The 15,182-nt window shown below is 48.7% G+C and overlaps 1 protein-coding gene across 1 annotated transcript in view; it reads right to left on the bottom strand.

Annotated features, from left to right (window-relative positions):
- RNF165 (ring finger protein 165) overlaps window positions 1-14,760 on the bottom strand; it is a 37,557-nt gene extending 22,797 nt beyond the window's left edge. The window contains exon 1 of the mRNA XM_026865953.1: window positions 14,718-14,760. The gene's annotated coding sequence lies outside the window, so the exon portion shown is untranslated. The remainder of the gene's footprint in view (window positions 1-14,717) is intronic.
- Between the last annotated feature and the right edge of the window lie 422 nt (window positions 14,761-15,182).

Raw genomic sequence — 15,182 nt, 5'->3', positions numbered from 1 at the left:
CATTTGCAAGTGCTCAACACCTGCCTTAAAACACTCCTAGTGACTGGCTGGGGGGCTTGCAGCAGCTCCCTCTGACCCATAAGGATACACAGGACATCAAAAAACAGGCAAAAAGCCAAAACTAGGGGGGAAAAAACTCCAGCTAGACATTGCAAGGACCTGAGAGGATCTTGAGCTCTGTGCTGCATCGCTTACAGAGTGTCTTAATCCTGTGACAGCCCAGACAGAAATTCTCCACCCAAATGTTGCCAGACCTGGTGGGTCTGAAATCCAAAAGCAACTTTAACCCTTCTCCAGGGGATGTGTTAATGGGAAAAGCCAATGCTCTCAGCCCTCTCTTGTCCCTGTTTAAACAAAAGGCCTGGTGATGACACCTGGTCTCGGACCTGCATCTGCTCAGCATCAGCCCGCGCTGTGCTGCTGCGGCTCAGGCAGCAGCCGAGTCCTTTGGTATGTCTGTGCCCCATGGGGTCTCGGGAGCCAGGGCTTGTCCACAGTCCCAGCACTGCCTACGGAACGGGACTGCTCTGCCAAGCAAGGCTGTGAGGATGCAGCAACAGCCTCCCAATCCTGTGCCAACAAAAATATCCCCTCCCTCAGCAGCTTTTGAGTGAGGACCAGCGGCATTGGTGCCAGCCTTCTCCTCTCCACACACCTTGTCTCGCTTTTTGCCATAGGGATTTCCAGAGAAGATTTCCATCCTGCTTTCCCTTTATCATCAAAGAGGGAAAAGATGCTTTTTGGAGCACGCTTTGCGACCTGCTCTAAACCTCCCTGCTAGGGAGACATCAGAGCAGCATTTGACACCTGTCCTTAAAAAAAAAAAAATAAGAGGAGGCTGTTTTGGGTGGGTTATTCTGCATTGATCCCATCCATCTCTATTTAGCATGCACTGCTTTTCCCCCACCCTGTGTCCCAAATGGGGCTGTGATCACCAGCTGGGTTTTCCTGCTTGATTCATTTATCTGCCTGGAGATGGGAGATCTCACCCAACACGTCTGCACAACTCCAGATCGAGTGGTAGCGATTTGGGGTGTGGGGTTGGGAAACGGGTAAAGTGTTTCACCTTTCCTGGGAACAGCACGTCAGGTTGGATGGGGGATGTTTTGCAGTACAGCTTTTTTTCTTTACTGGCTCCCTGTCAAACCAGCCCCACAGCCAGAACTTTTTGACAGCGGAGCACAGCTCCAAGTTTTGTTTCTCCATCTGCAGAAATGTGCCACCAAAACCAGCTGTCTGAACTCAGGGAAGGAGCACAGCACTGGGGAGTGGCAAGAAGTCAGACTGGCTATTAAAGAACAGGAGGTGGCAAGTGATGGGTATGTCATTAGCGCAGCTATTAATGCAGAGGGCTAATAAAGTTTGTAGCAGCGAGAGGATGGTACTCGGGATGTGGAACATCCCCTTGGAAAGGGATTGGTTGGTTCTTTGTTGCAAGTAACCTCCTGGTTTTTATCTTAATCCCTGCAGACACATGCCAGGTAGGGTGCAAACCATTCACCAGGCTGTGTGAGACCCTCAGTGGTGCCAGGAGGGCAACTTGTAACATGTGTTGTACCCACTGCCCGGGGAAGCCAATACTGAAAGACTGTATGGTCCCGCTTGAGATTTTTAGAGACTGCCCAAAAACCACACCAGAAAATGTCCCTCCTCACCCCACAAGGCAGAAGGCAGGAACCGTTCAGCAGCTGGCACTTCTTCCAAGTGACAACAGACAGAAGATAGTGTCTTACAATTGCTACAGTGCAAAACCATGAAAATAAACTCTTAAAAAGGAGCAGAAATGCTCCCAGTAGGTGGATCAGTGGCAGGCAGTGAATGAACAAGTTTAACAAATACTTTGTACAGTGTTATAAGGTCCTGAGCCCCGGAGCTCACCCTCCCAGTCGAAGAGCAGCCTCACCCAATCCAAGAGAAGTCCTCACCATGGGGGCTTGCACCCATGGAGCTCTTGCAAGTCCCCAGTGCCCACTGGACTTCTTCATTTAATTAGCCTTAAAGACTTGGGAGGTTAGACCATCCCTGTGCAGTGGTGGGAGGTGCCATGCAGGGAGCTGTTTGCACCCCCAGCACTGTGGCAGCGGGACCGTGGTCCATCCCAAAGACCAAGGCTGAGGAGAAGCCATGTGAGATGCGGTGGGCACCCATGGTCACCTGGCACGGATCTGGGAAAACACCAGCTACCGCCAGTGCTGCTGGGCTGCATCCTGGCAATTCCCCTTTTACATTCCATGAATACGAATTCTGCAGCTAAGAATCAAAGATCCTGGAAGCCTGTTCCCTATTAAACTTAATATCCCAAAGTTTATAGGCATGTGTCACTCCAGGAGATAGTGTTTACATCAGTTTCTCTATGCAGTGATAGTATTTCTGTATGAGGTCCTGGCATGAGTTAGTGCTGCTAGTCCCCGCTATAATAATATATAAAGGAAAAGTCTACCCAGGCAACAAGGAATATGCATTTTATAGGGTTAAATGTAAAGTCATCTGTCTAAGAAAAGCCATACAGGTCCTATTTGCAGGTGGCAGGCTGTCCCATGGAAAGTGATTTTTGGTAAAATCAGCAAACTGTGAGCTGCCAAGTGCTCAGCAGCATCTGAAGGCACAAGTGTTGGCTATAGGAAAAGCAGGAGGTAGAGTCCTGTGGGAGCAATTAGCCCTTTCTACTGATGCCAAAGCCTGTAAGGAGACTTGGAGAGGAGCCCAAGGGTGCCGTGCATGCACCCGGGAGGGAGGCACTGCAGGAGAGCTGTGTCTCCACATTAGAAAGAGCGAAGATGTATCTATGGTTGATCACAGCCTAAAATGGTACCTTGCACTGGTTGGTCAAGACGAGACTCATCAGCCTGGTCATGAGTTTGTCAAAACCCATCAGTCGGGACTGACCAGCAGCCAACACAGGCTGAAACACCAGGCACCACACACTCACAGCCAAAATCCCCTCCTCAGCACCAGGGCTGGCAAAGCTGAGCCTGGATGCGTTCCTAAAGGACGTCCTCTTGCTTGGGCAGGAATTAATTTTGGGACGTGAGATGGAGAACCTGACAACAGCTGTCCTTTCTGGCATGAAAATCTAACCACTTGTGGATATTTTCCCCTCCCACAAAAGTCAAAGGAGGCTAATTGCAAGGGACTTGCTTTTCTACCACAATGGGAAAAGGAAATCAAGTTCCTACTTAATCCATCAAGAATATCCCACAGGGATGCAGGTGGCCCAACAGCAACCAGGTAGGACACTGCAAGTATGGCTCCACATCACAGGCAGCATCTCATTTCCCTGCAACCAGCTTCTGAAATATCCCAACAAGCATCTGGCATCCCCAGAGAGAGTTAAGATTAAGTCAATGTTTCCGTCATCAACCTTGCTTTCAAGGGGCTCATAACTCTCAGTGTTTGTGTTCTCATGAGGACAAAACTTGGCACAGAAACACACAGCCCAGATGCAGTTTTATTTGGCTTTTTTTTTTTTTTTTTTTTTTTTTTTCTTTTTGGCTTAAACATGTAAAACAAGAAAAGAAAAATGCATGGGATTTTTTTCCTACCTTCCAATAATTTTGGAAAAGCACCTTAAACTGAATAATGGCAGGCTTTTTTTTCAGATACACACAGTCCACAGTGCTGTTTCCCAAATATTTTTGCTTTCTTAATATCCACTCTGTAACAGGATCAATGTCCTTTGCCCAGCGTAGTGCCAGCATCACAGCCCAAGATTTCCAGGAGTGACTTGCAACACTAGATTATTCAATCTTTGGCATATTAAGCCTGATGTTCAGGAAGAGTTAAAACATGGCAAAATTCCCAAAGCCCTTTAATCAACATCAGTAACATTTTGAGGATAGATTGCTGTTTTAATTGCACCCCAGTGACATCCCACTTCTCTAGAGTTCAGGCAGTTATTGCAGCCCAGCACTATCTAACCAGCCCCTGGGTGACTGTTGGCTTTCATCAGCTCTACACCAGGATTTTAGCACTTTCATAGTTACCCCAAACTCAGGCTTTTCTCTACTGAGGCCTGCTACTTTCTAGTGGCCAAAAGCCAAGGAGACACCTCAAAACCCCAGCCTGAGGGCTTGGCTGCCCTTCAAAAGTCCACCTCAGCTGGAGCAGAGAGAAATAGCAGTGGTTTTGCTCAGACAGTCAACTCCAGACGTCGGAGGGTCCCCAGTGGGACTCTGGGCTACTGTCCAGCTGGTGCTGTTATCCAAATACTTCGTTATCTGCAGGCTGGGATTTTTTCAGCAGGCAGTGGGGGTCTGTCAGGTATGGGAGTGTTGCACTGGTATGGGGAGCTGGGCTGATGTTGGGTCAGGGTCAATGCAGCACAGCCCAAAGAGGACTCTGCTGATGCTACCTCATGAAAATGTCCTTTCCATGGCGTGTGAATTCACCTGTCATTCCCTCTGAGCCATGTCCCCATTTGCTGGGAGAAAAGATTGAAGGCAAACCTACAGGGTTGGAAATTTTCCCCCCAAAACGGCCTCCCACCAAGTTCTCCATCTCAACACCAGGCTGGCAACCCAACAGCATGCACAGAGCCTCCCCACACGCTCATCCCATGTCTCAGCCTCCCCAGATCCCATCAGACCCAGTGAAGAATTACTTGCAAGAGAGGTACATGGAATCTGCTGGCTGGAAGCGAGGCAGGTGGCCCACACTGCAGAGCCCACCCTTTGTCCCAGAAGGTCCCATCCTGCTGTCAGCCCTGCGTGTGTGTAGTTTCCAAGAGGAACGGGATGGCCCACATTTGGCATGGATTTTCACAGGATCCAGGTGACTCACTGAGTGAAGGTGTGGTGAATTTGAAGAAAAACTGTCAAATATACAGGTACGCTTTGGGTCATCTCTCCTTGGGCAACACAAGCCACAAGCAGGTAGGAGATGTCGCAGGAAGAAGTCTCTCAGGTGAAACTACTCTGACAAGGCATAGCAACTGCACCCAAGGAATAAACATTCCCCTGCTGCAATGAGGCCACTGAAGGAATTTTTCGGTGGATAAATTGCAACACTGCATCCAAAACCACCTCCAACCCTAGCAAGGTCTTCCCACCACTCATTCACATCAGAGGTAACCCAGCTCCCAGAGCTGAGTCTCTGGAGAAAACACCAGCCATGGTCCAGTGCTAAGAAGCATTTGCTTAACATCAGGCCAGTGCCAGGGCTGCCTGCGACAAATCCATGCCCACTGTCTGCAGGAAAGTCAGCAGTGATGGGTCTGCACTCCCTGTGCTTGCTGTCAATGAATGGCTTGCTTTTTTTTTTTTTTTTTCCAAATTTAAAGGTAATAGAGGGCCAGTAATTAAATGAATCTGAAGAAGCAAACCCAGTCACCCCGAACAGAAAAACTGTTGCAGAGCCAGAAGATTAATCCACATGAAGATTAAAGATACAGAAGCTACCGACAAATCCAGAGTGAACCAAGCTGGGTGATGAGGGAGGCCCGTACACAAACCTGCAGCCCCTGGTTTCATGCTTCTCCAGCTGCCATGGGAGAAACAAAGGGCTTGAGCACTGAGGAGGATGCAGGGGAGGAGGAGAGGGACACTGGCAGCAAAGTCTGCTCCCTCCTTTGAGCAAAACACAACCTCTAGCAGTCTGCTCCCCATTCAGACTAGTTCAGGCAGAGATAAACTGAGCTTTGCAAGGCAGGAAACTGGTCTCAGCCCAGAGTCCTTGCAGTGCATCAACCCCTTGGCTGGAGATATGGGGGTCACCTCATGGGACAGAGAGCACTGGGAACCTGGGGGAGCTGCTGGGAGAGAAAATGTTTCTCAGCAGGGGACAAGCCAAACCAGGTGGCCGTAAGTCACTGAAGGGAGGGTTACCAAGGCAATGGCAGGCGAGTTTATCTCCCCCCTCCCTTTTTTTTTTTTTTCCCCAAAGAACTGCCTCCTCTCATTGCGCACAGGAACAAAGGGCCCCAGCCAGGACCCGAGCTGACCTCCCGTTATGATTTTTACCATTCCTGACAGTGGTTTTGCCGAGCCTGCTCAGACAGAAACATTCTTCCTCTCTCACGCGGATGTTGTTTTTATTACATCTACCTTGGAAACCTACATGCTGCCATTCAGCATAACCAGCAAGCACAGCAGGTACGGGGAGGCTACACAGCCCTTAGCCCTCCTGGACCAGCAAACCCCCTTGGAAAAAAAACATTAAGCAGCACCAGGTTGCCACCCTTGCTTCTTGAGAAAAAAAAACCTGGTGTGCAGAGGGAATTCATCTCCCAGGGCTGCGAGTGCTGCTTTTAATAGAGACAGCAAATTAACTAAGAGGTTTTCGGTTAAAGGGTGCAGAATAACCTGTAAATTGTTTTTTATAGGGGTGGTTAAGTGCCCCATAAACACAAATAGTGGCAATGACTGGAGTCCGTGAGCTGTCACCAGGAGGGAGGAAGGTGAGATGCTGTGGCAGGGACAGTGTGAGTGTCCCCAGGGCTTTCTGCACACCAGGCACTTCTTAACTTCACTGGTGCATCCACTCACATGTTTTCAGGACCAGTCACTACCCACCGCATATGAGGTGAGATTTCTCTCATGACAATGGGTTATTTCTTATTTGCAAGGTGTCTCGTATGGGCTTTTAGTGGGTGTGAGAACCATCTGCTCCTGAAACTCCTGGTCCTGGACCTCTGGAGGTTGTGGGACACTCAGTGCCGGACACCAGAAATGGGGTTGGGGGAGAATTAGTGAACCCACTTAGACCAGCCATCCATGTCAGCACAAGAGCCAAGGAATTCACCAGCTAATTAGCACAATCCTGTTAGGGGAAGGTTGATGGCCTTGGGGGGAAGCCTTCAGCCTTACTGAGCTCTTTCCACAAGAGTCTATCCCCCCCACTTAAACTGATGCTTTGAATCTGCTTTTCCCAGATGAAATCCCTGTCCAGTACAGTTCCTGCACTGACAATTTTTATCCCAGGACCCGGGATGGAAGGCTGGCAGACGAACAACTTTGTTTCACAGCTGCTGATTAACCTGTGATGGCAATGCTCAGCAAAATGCCAAAGTAATCAATGCTAGACACACAATGTACAAGTCCCTTCTGGTTTTAAAAAAACCCTAAGAATTTCCCAAATTCATTTTCAGACACCTCACTGGCCTGACATTTTCCCTTGAATCTGCTGTCCCTGAAGTTGTGTCTCCCTTTCACAGGGGCTTGTGCCATTTTTAGATGCCGTGAGTTTGAATGTGTGGCAGAAGGAACTCGGAGCCTTTATAGCTCTTGGCCTTTTGGAGAGGATGGACTAATCTTTGTCTGATATTTAGCAGAGGCTTGCAGCTCCGCGCATGACCTCCTGTTTGATATTGTTATGACCTTTCAGCTTCATTTGTGAGACCATCTGAAATTTGTTTGATTTTGGTTTCTCTTCAGCGCCTTCGAGCAGACTTTTCATGCCGTGGTGAATCATGCACACTGAAATTAGCTGTTTCTTGTACTTAAATGGCACTGTGGGAGAATGGCAAAGTGTTTGTTATTGTGAGAACTGGGCTGGTGAATGCACCCTGTTTTACAGAGGAGGAGATGGGAATGGGGCAGAGGACAGAGCTGGCCTGGGCAGCAGAAGTGGTGGGTGGTGGACCCAGGGCCAGACACTCTCCTCTGCACATCTCCCATGGAAAGGTGTTTGTACAACTACAGGTTGCTGCCGTGCTGTTCCCTTCCCCACTGCCTCTTGGTGATGCTTTGGGGACCAAAGCCACCTTTTTGCCTGTGACCAGCCAAGGTCCCCCACACCACCCCACACTTGCAGGGCGTTCGCACATATCACCCCACCCACGGGTCCCACATTGATTAACGTGTTACCACTGCTAGTAAGATGAATCAAAGTAGAACATGGCTGAGTTTCTACCAGCAGCACCTAGATACCCCTTTTTTTTTGCCTTACATGTACTATTTTTCTCCAGTGACAGGCAGTTTTCTGCCCTGCAAATCATGGACACGCATGCCCAGGAGTGGGAAGACACATCCTGGAGGGCACTGAGTCAGCCCCAGGGAAGTGGGCAGCAGATTTACAGACCATAAAATAGCTCAGCTCTGTCTATGTATACCATTCCCACACCTTAAGGACTGGAGACCTTTCCTTCAAAAAAGATGACAGAGCATCTTTTACAATGCCATGGCCCTAGACACTCAGGAGGCATTTAGGAAACTGTAATTTGATCTTTTCGCTGGCACCACACTGGCCCAGAGCCTACTCCTGACTCCAGAGAGATGTCTTCATCTGCTCCAAACAGAGGCAGGACCATGCTTTTCCCCACCAAACAGTCAGAATGGTGTGCTCATTCTCGAATTTTAATTTTTCCTGAAAGACCTCCATGCTGGGAACCCCCTGCCTGTACCTCGCCTGCCTGCCTTGTTGCACCAAGAGGCAAGTCAGGCTCATGGGGAGAGAGGAATGGGCAGTAAACCTGGTTGACGGTCCCAGCCTAGACACCTACTTGTTCCTTTTATCTTTGGCACTCACAGAGCAGGAACTGGGCAGTGCTGGGTCCCGCACAGAGCCCAAAGCCCTGAGCCCTGAGGTTTGTGCTTCTTCCCACAGTCTCAAAAGTCCCACAGAAAGGGAGGAAAACAGCCCCTGTCCAGCCCACCTTGTGACCCAGCTGCACAGATGTTCTCGTCAGTGGACAGCCGCACTGAAGGAGCATCCCAAATCAGTGCAAGCTCCCCATCCCCAGGTTTATCCTATCAAACCAACCCACTGCCTGCACTTCCCAGTGGAGCAAGGACAGCACCTGAGCACAGGGGATGAGGAGTGACCCATCCACTCTGAGCACCCACAGATTTTTAACAGGGGACCATCCCCAAGGCTGGAAGGAGACCACAGGGAGCCCAATCACAGCAGGTAACACCCCTACAAGGAGGGACCCCATGGATGAGGGTCTCAGGGGGTACATGGCTTGTGCATCTCAGTGAAGCAATCGAGACCAGGAGGATGATGGTGATGGCTATGGGGCTGAAGATGAACCTGTCAGAGTGAAGACGGGAGCATCACAAAATTTCCCACCAGTCCAGGGCAAACAGACTGCGCCACATTACTTCCTCCCCATGACACACGAGAGCCCACCAGGAACCCGTGCAGTTGTGAAGCAGAAAAAAATACACTTTATCTAGTTCTTTGTGTGACCTATAAGCCCAAGGGTTTTTACTAATTACTAAATTCAATCTATTTTGCTGTCTTCTCAGGGATAAGACTTTGCATTTCTGGGTCTGTATTGTTTTCATTACAGCCTGCTGGTGGCCACAGAAACTCCAAATCGAGTACCAGTCACACATTAAGGTCAAGCAGCTCAATTCCACTAACAGGCAGCGAGATTCAGTCTCCCTGTAATGAATGCTGCCCATGCCTCCTAATGATACCGGCAGAGGAACTGGGGAGCACCAGCACACAGTGATTGGCACCCCACTGACACCGGCAACCACAAAATTGATTTTAAAAGTCCATTCATCTTCTGCAAATCATAGTTTAAGTTTTCCTGACCTGTGACAAATCTGCACGAGCTGCAATTGAAAGATAGAGCCAAGGAGGGGAAAGAAAAAAAAAATCCACAAAAAATCCTTCCAAAAACCCCAAAGCAAGAAATAGATTTCAACAGGGTTGTTCTGTCTGTTTCCAGCCCTCACCTCCAGCCATGTATTTCTGCAAGGTTGAAGGTTTTTCATCCTGCTGCCTGCCACAAAGAGGGTAAGGAGGATGTAAAGATGCTACAGGATCCTCCCTGTTGCTGGACTCATGGATGTTGGGTCAGGATGAGTCCCCCAGTCAGACCTATTGGGTGCTAGTCTCTGTCTGCCTTTCACAGCCCAACAGCCACCAACACTGGGACACCACCTCCCCCTCTTCTTGGCTCTGCACTTGGCCAGGAAGCAGCTTTGAGGAGCCGGCAATTTCACAGCAGAGAAATGATCAGCGAAGGTGCCCACCCCATCACCTTTACAACCCCTTCCAGCATTGTCCCATGGCTGGTGGCCCACCACACCTGCAGTTTCCCTCCCTGCTTCTACAACACGGTGGAATAGCTACTGTCACCCATGGGCAAAGAAGGACCTACAAAAACTTCAGAAAACACTTTAGCAGCATTAACCCAAACCCAAGGGTGCAGCCCGCTCATGTCTACACCAGACCAGCACAAGCTGCAACTTCTTACAGAGCCTTAAGTTATCAAAGCCCCAGCTGAGTATCAAAGTGGGAATGTTCTCCACCATGTAACGCAACATGGAGAAGAAGCTGACTTGGGCTGAAGTCAGGAGTTGCTCTGCTGAATCAAGGTGATGATTTTAGTTGTGTGTGGCTACTTAAGGTCTAATCAACTGTGTGCCCAACACCATTGTTTCAGAGACATTTTGGAAGTGTAATTGGGGTGAGGGAGAAGAGGGTGAAATAAGTCTTCAAGGCACTATCACAGCATAAGGAGTCTGTGTTTCAGGCTGTAAGCTGTCACATAGTTATTGCTGAGGCATTTGGGAGGTTTATAATGGCTCTTTTACTCTGTAAATTCACCCTTCCTAAAGGAAAACATTTATTCCACTCAAGCACAAATAAGAGTTAAATACAGGCAGATCAGTTTAACAGTGTAGTTATGCCTATTAAAGCGACTGTAAAACTAACATCAAGGCATTTCACATTAATTCCCTCTCAGCGACTCCAGATCTGATTTACTTCAACAAATCCCCTGCTATTGAGAAGAGACCACAAGTCTCCATGGTCCTGTATCAGCTGGCATTGCAAAAAGTCGCTGTTGGACTCAAAAAGTCAAGATCTATCAGCTACATGGGGAAAGCAAACCTATTGATCAGAGCAGCTAAATAAGGAAGTTGTACAGTTAGTGTCAGCAGCCAGGTGTTCCCCCAGATTACTATTTTTAAGCAGATTTCATAGAGGACATGGGGCCTGAGTCACTTGTACCACTACTGAAGTGGGTGACCTTGGGAAAATGCCTCCCTGTGGATTAAAACCAAATAATGTTAAGAACATTCTAAAAAAGATTTATATATATACCTACATACACATGTCTATGACACTAAGAAAGAATTAAGGTTTTTCTTTTTCATCCAAAAAACTCAGCTTTGTTGGCTTTCTATGTCATTTCTATTTCCTAACCATGTTATTATGGCTAAATACAATTCTTCAGACATCTCCTGTAACACATTTCCTCAACAGTGACCACAGAAAGGAAGACAAAAACCAGAGATCCACTTTTCCCCATCCACCTTTACATTTTCCCAGAAATTTTACCTACAAAGGCGCAGAATCATCTGCATTTTCCTTGCTCCCTGAATTTTATGCCCAGTAGCCTGAGAAGTGGGCACTGGTGTATCGTACAGATGGGGAAATGAAGTTGGGAGTCCAAAGGCACTTACTCAGCCACAGGGTCCAAGCGGGGATCTGAGGAGCCGGGGGTCAGCACGTTGTGCCCACTGCCCACCTGGACACACACATGCCATTTGGGTAAGCAGGAGCAGGTCCAGCACTTTGGGGAGAGCTGGTTTCTGCTCCAGGTGTTCTGCTCCAGCTGACCCATGGTGGTTTGAGATCTTCCCTGTGCAGATGTGGCTGTGGAATCGGATCTCCCTATACCCCTGGAAGGTCCCATGGTTTGGAGGGGATGACTTCAGTGCAAAACAGAAGGGAAGTGTCCAACTCTGAATTTCACAGCAGGGGAGAGCACATCTGCTCCCCTGCCCATGACATCTGAGTGGTCATCCAGCCCTAGGAGTGGCTGTACCCCCAGGGACTGCTGACCAGAGAGCAGGCACCACCGAGGTGCTGTCATCTCCATCCCTGAATATACCCCAGACTTAGCTGGGCAAGACCCCGAGACCCTCAGTTACTGTGAGGGTAGCCCTGTCCTGAGCAGGAGGTTAGACTGGAGACCTCCAGAGGTCCCTTCCCAGCTGAATTATTCTGCAACTCTATCAGCCATAAGAAAATGGTCTTTTTGCACCACCAACATCGAAAAGTCTCTTCTACCCTTGCAAGGGGTGTGCTTGTAAGTGCACACACATGCAGAGAGCGGCACAGTGCCTAGTACTTTTGCATCATGAGGAGCGCAGACTTCGCTCAAAACTGGAATGAAAACAATCTTAGACGTGCGTTTTCCATTCATATTGTCAGTTCACAGTGCAACTGAACCTTTAGAGAAAGCAGAAAAAGATTACAAGATTTTTCACAGTGCTAACTGCTGAATCCAGGGGAAGACTTCTGCCCGAGTTGAAATAATACAGCATGAATAACACTAACCCACGTAATGTCCATTGGATTGTGGTTCTGGCAGATACCAAGTAGAAGAGAGAAAAGCAGCAATTACAAAAGTGTATTTCAGATTCTACCCAGCTCTGGGGGAAAAAAAAACCAAAACAAAACAAACACCAACAACAAAACACATCTGTTCAAGCCATAAAATCTGTCGACTCCTCAGAGCTCCCAGTTACAAACAAAAAGGAATTAAAAGTTGGGATCTGAACTTCTCAGTGATGTTAATTAAAGACTGGCACTTCTAGAACAACAGCCGGGGCACACGCTGCATTTCTAAAATTTCTTTTGTGCTGCTGAGAAAGATGGACTACAAAGCATCTAATCCTGTTCCTCCATTCAGAAGGAGCATTTCGACAAGCAAATCAGACCAGGCTCCATTAGGAGGTGCTGGCTGGCTCAGAAGTTGCCCAACATCTGGCAGATCTAGCCCCAGAGAGATGCCTGTGGGCAGTCTCCAAGCCCTGAGTACCTTCACACAGAAAGCTGGATGGGCAAAATTGTGATTCCTGTCGTTTTACAGTGGGATCATTCTTATTTTTTAGAGAACCAACAAAAGCTGTATGGATGGCAAACTTCCTCCTGGGACCACTGGGTTCAGGTCATTTACTCTTCTGCTCTAGCAGAGTATATGGATTTCTGCTCTCTGTGTTTCGGGGTAGCAGCACAGCACTGTAAAGCCCCATTAGCAATAATCTGCTTGTAGTTTAAAATGCAGAGATGCCCTGGTGTTACAGCTGCAGCTCGGGCAGAGTGGCCACACTCCCTCATGCCCCATTTTCTTGATGACGAGTGGTGGCTTGTTCAACCAAAGTGTTCAGCCCTTCAGAGCAGCTCAGCTTCCTCGACAAAGGTCTCCTTTTCTCTCAATATTGTGGAAACCAGTCAACAGCCACCCCCAACCCCTGCCCAGCTTGGGCGCAGTAAGTCCCACAGTTCTCATTACCAAGCTGTGCTGACCAGCATCCCCAGCCCGCAGTGTGGCATCTTTCTCTGTGTGTTGCTGCTTTTCCTTGACTTTCTGGTCCATCACCTGCTGCTCTGAGAACCTCCTGGGCTTCCTGCTGTGTGTTGCCCTCCCTCCACCATCAGCCATCGTACTTCCACACCAGAGCTCAGCTAAAACCTCTCCCACAGATGCAAATTTGCCAGGAATTTTAAGCCCTGATCTTTGGAGAGAGCAGGACACTAGAGCTGAAAGCCACCTTTCTCACCATGGAAGGTGGTACGCACATGGACACGCAGAGAAAACAACTCCTACAGCTTAAGGACTGCACCACGGCCAACCCCAAACCCCAGGAGACGTGGAGAGCAGACCTCTCACGGCAGGCATCGATAAGAACAAAGCACGTTTTCACTAGCTTTTTGGTGTCTGAACCTTGGCAAACACTTTGCAATTTCATGTTACTGTTGTGTTCTGGGCTTTTATCCCTTTTTACTTTTTTTTTTTTTTTTTTTTTTTTTTAATTTTTTTTTTTTTTTTTTTTTTAAATCACAAAGTCTCATTATGTTTGTTGGCTTTCTCAAAGCTCCAGCTCTCTGGCGTGAAGTGAAAGTGCATGCGTCACGGCATCCCTAGAAATGGGCTTGTTCTTTATGCTGGAAACAAAAAAAAAAAAAAAAGGAAAGCAAGCAGGAACTGGGTCTATTCATGGGCTGGTGAGGAGCATTTCGGCTCAGGGGGCAGGGTGCCAACTCTGCACACCCACCCACTCTGTTAAACTTACCTCCAGCAGGCTGCGTTCAAAGAGGACTCCCCAGAGTCCTCTGCAGATGTGGCAGCTCCAAGCAGGGTTAGTTGTTGGATTCCCTGGTACATCCCTCCCCCCCTGCACCATCTACCTGCCCAGCCCTGGCTTGCAGAAGGGTCCCCAGCACCTCTTTGATGCCCTTTGGCTCTCGCGCTGGCCTGGATGTCACCTCCCCCCCAAGGGATACTGCCAGTGACTTGGGTTTCTGCAAAGCATGTCCATCTCCGTTTCCCATTTGAATTGCTGGGCACTGGGTGAAGGGCCCTTGCTGCCTCCCCACTCCCACTGTGGGGCCAGAAAGATGTGACCCGTGGTGCTGGTGCACCAAGATCAGGAGGTGGGGGAGAGGCACCAGCGCTCCCTGTTCAACGTGATAAAAAAGCAGCAGGACTTTTGCACAGGTAGTTTTGGTAAAGCATCCATCAAAACCATCCCCCACTCTAAAAGCAATATTTTCCAGAAGTGAATCCGGTTGAGGGATGTGTACCTAGAGCTCCACCATGATGCTCTTTACCCCAGTCAAACGACCAGTGTGACCGAGCTTTAAAGCTAGTACTCTGGTTATGAGATAGACCTCCCCATCCTGCATTCCCAACCCCAGGTATCACAGCATCAGCCACAGCCATCTCCCGATACAGCAGCCAGAGGACAGCACTTGTTCTTCAGCCTCCTCATCCCTTAAGCCCATATAGAGCCCTCAAGGAGTTCCTCTACCTTCTGGACACACTCTCCCATGGAGAGCAGTGCCTTACCCTCCCCTCCAACAACACACACCACAGCAGTGTGCTCGAGCATCTCAAGTGTTTCCAGCAGCTTTGAGCCCCAGAGACAGCACCAGTCCTGAGGAAGACTTTGGTGCCTGGGGTATGAATGCAAGGAAGAAGCAATTAAAAAAAACGATCCACGGGGGAAAAAGGTGGCAGATATATAAAAAGGTGGTGGGAAAAGAGAGGTAAAGGTGTAGCAGACAAGTGAATCTCAACAGCAGTGCTGAGCAGGAGGACTTCTCATTTGGCATACAATCAGCCTCGTAGTGCATTTGCTGAAGAACAGCAAATGCCATGTGTCTGCAGAGAGCCAGAGGATGGGTCTAAGCCTGGGTCTGCCAGCATTGAGGTCAGCCCAGGCTGAAAAGATCTCCACTCATTGCTTAGTTTCCAATGGAAAAAAGTCCAGTGA

The sequence above is a fragment of the Athene cunicularia genome (assembly GCF_003259725.1).
Source record: "Athene cunicularia isolate RWA chromosome Z unlocalized genomic scaffold, athCun1 chrZ_part1, whole genome shotgun sequence".
Lineage (NCBI taxonomy): Eukaryota > Metazoa > Chordata > Aves > Strigiformes > Strigidae > Athene > Athene cunicularia.
Note: the sequence above shows the minus strand (reverse complement) of the source record. Positions and strands in the feature narration are given on the sequence as shown.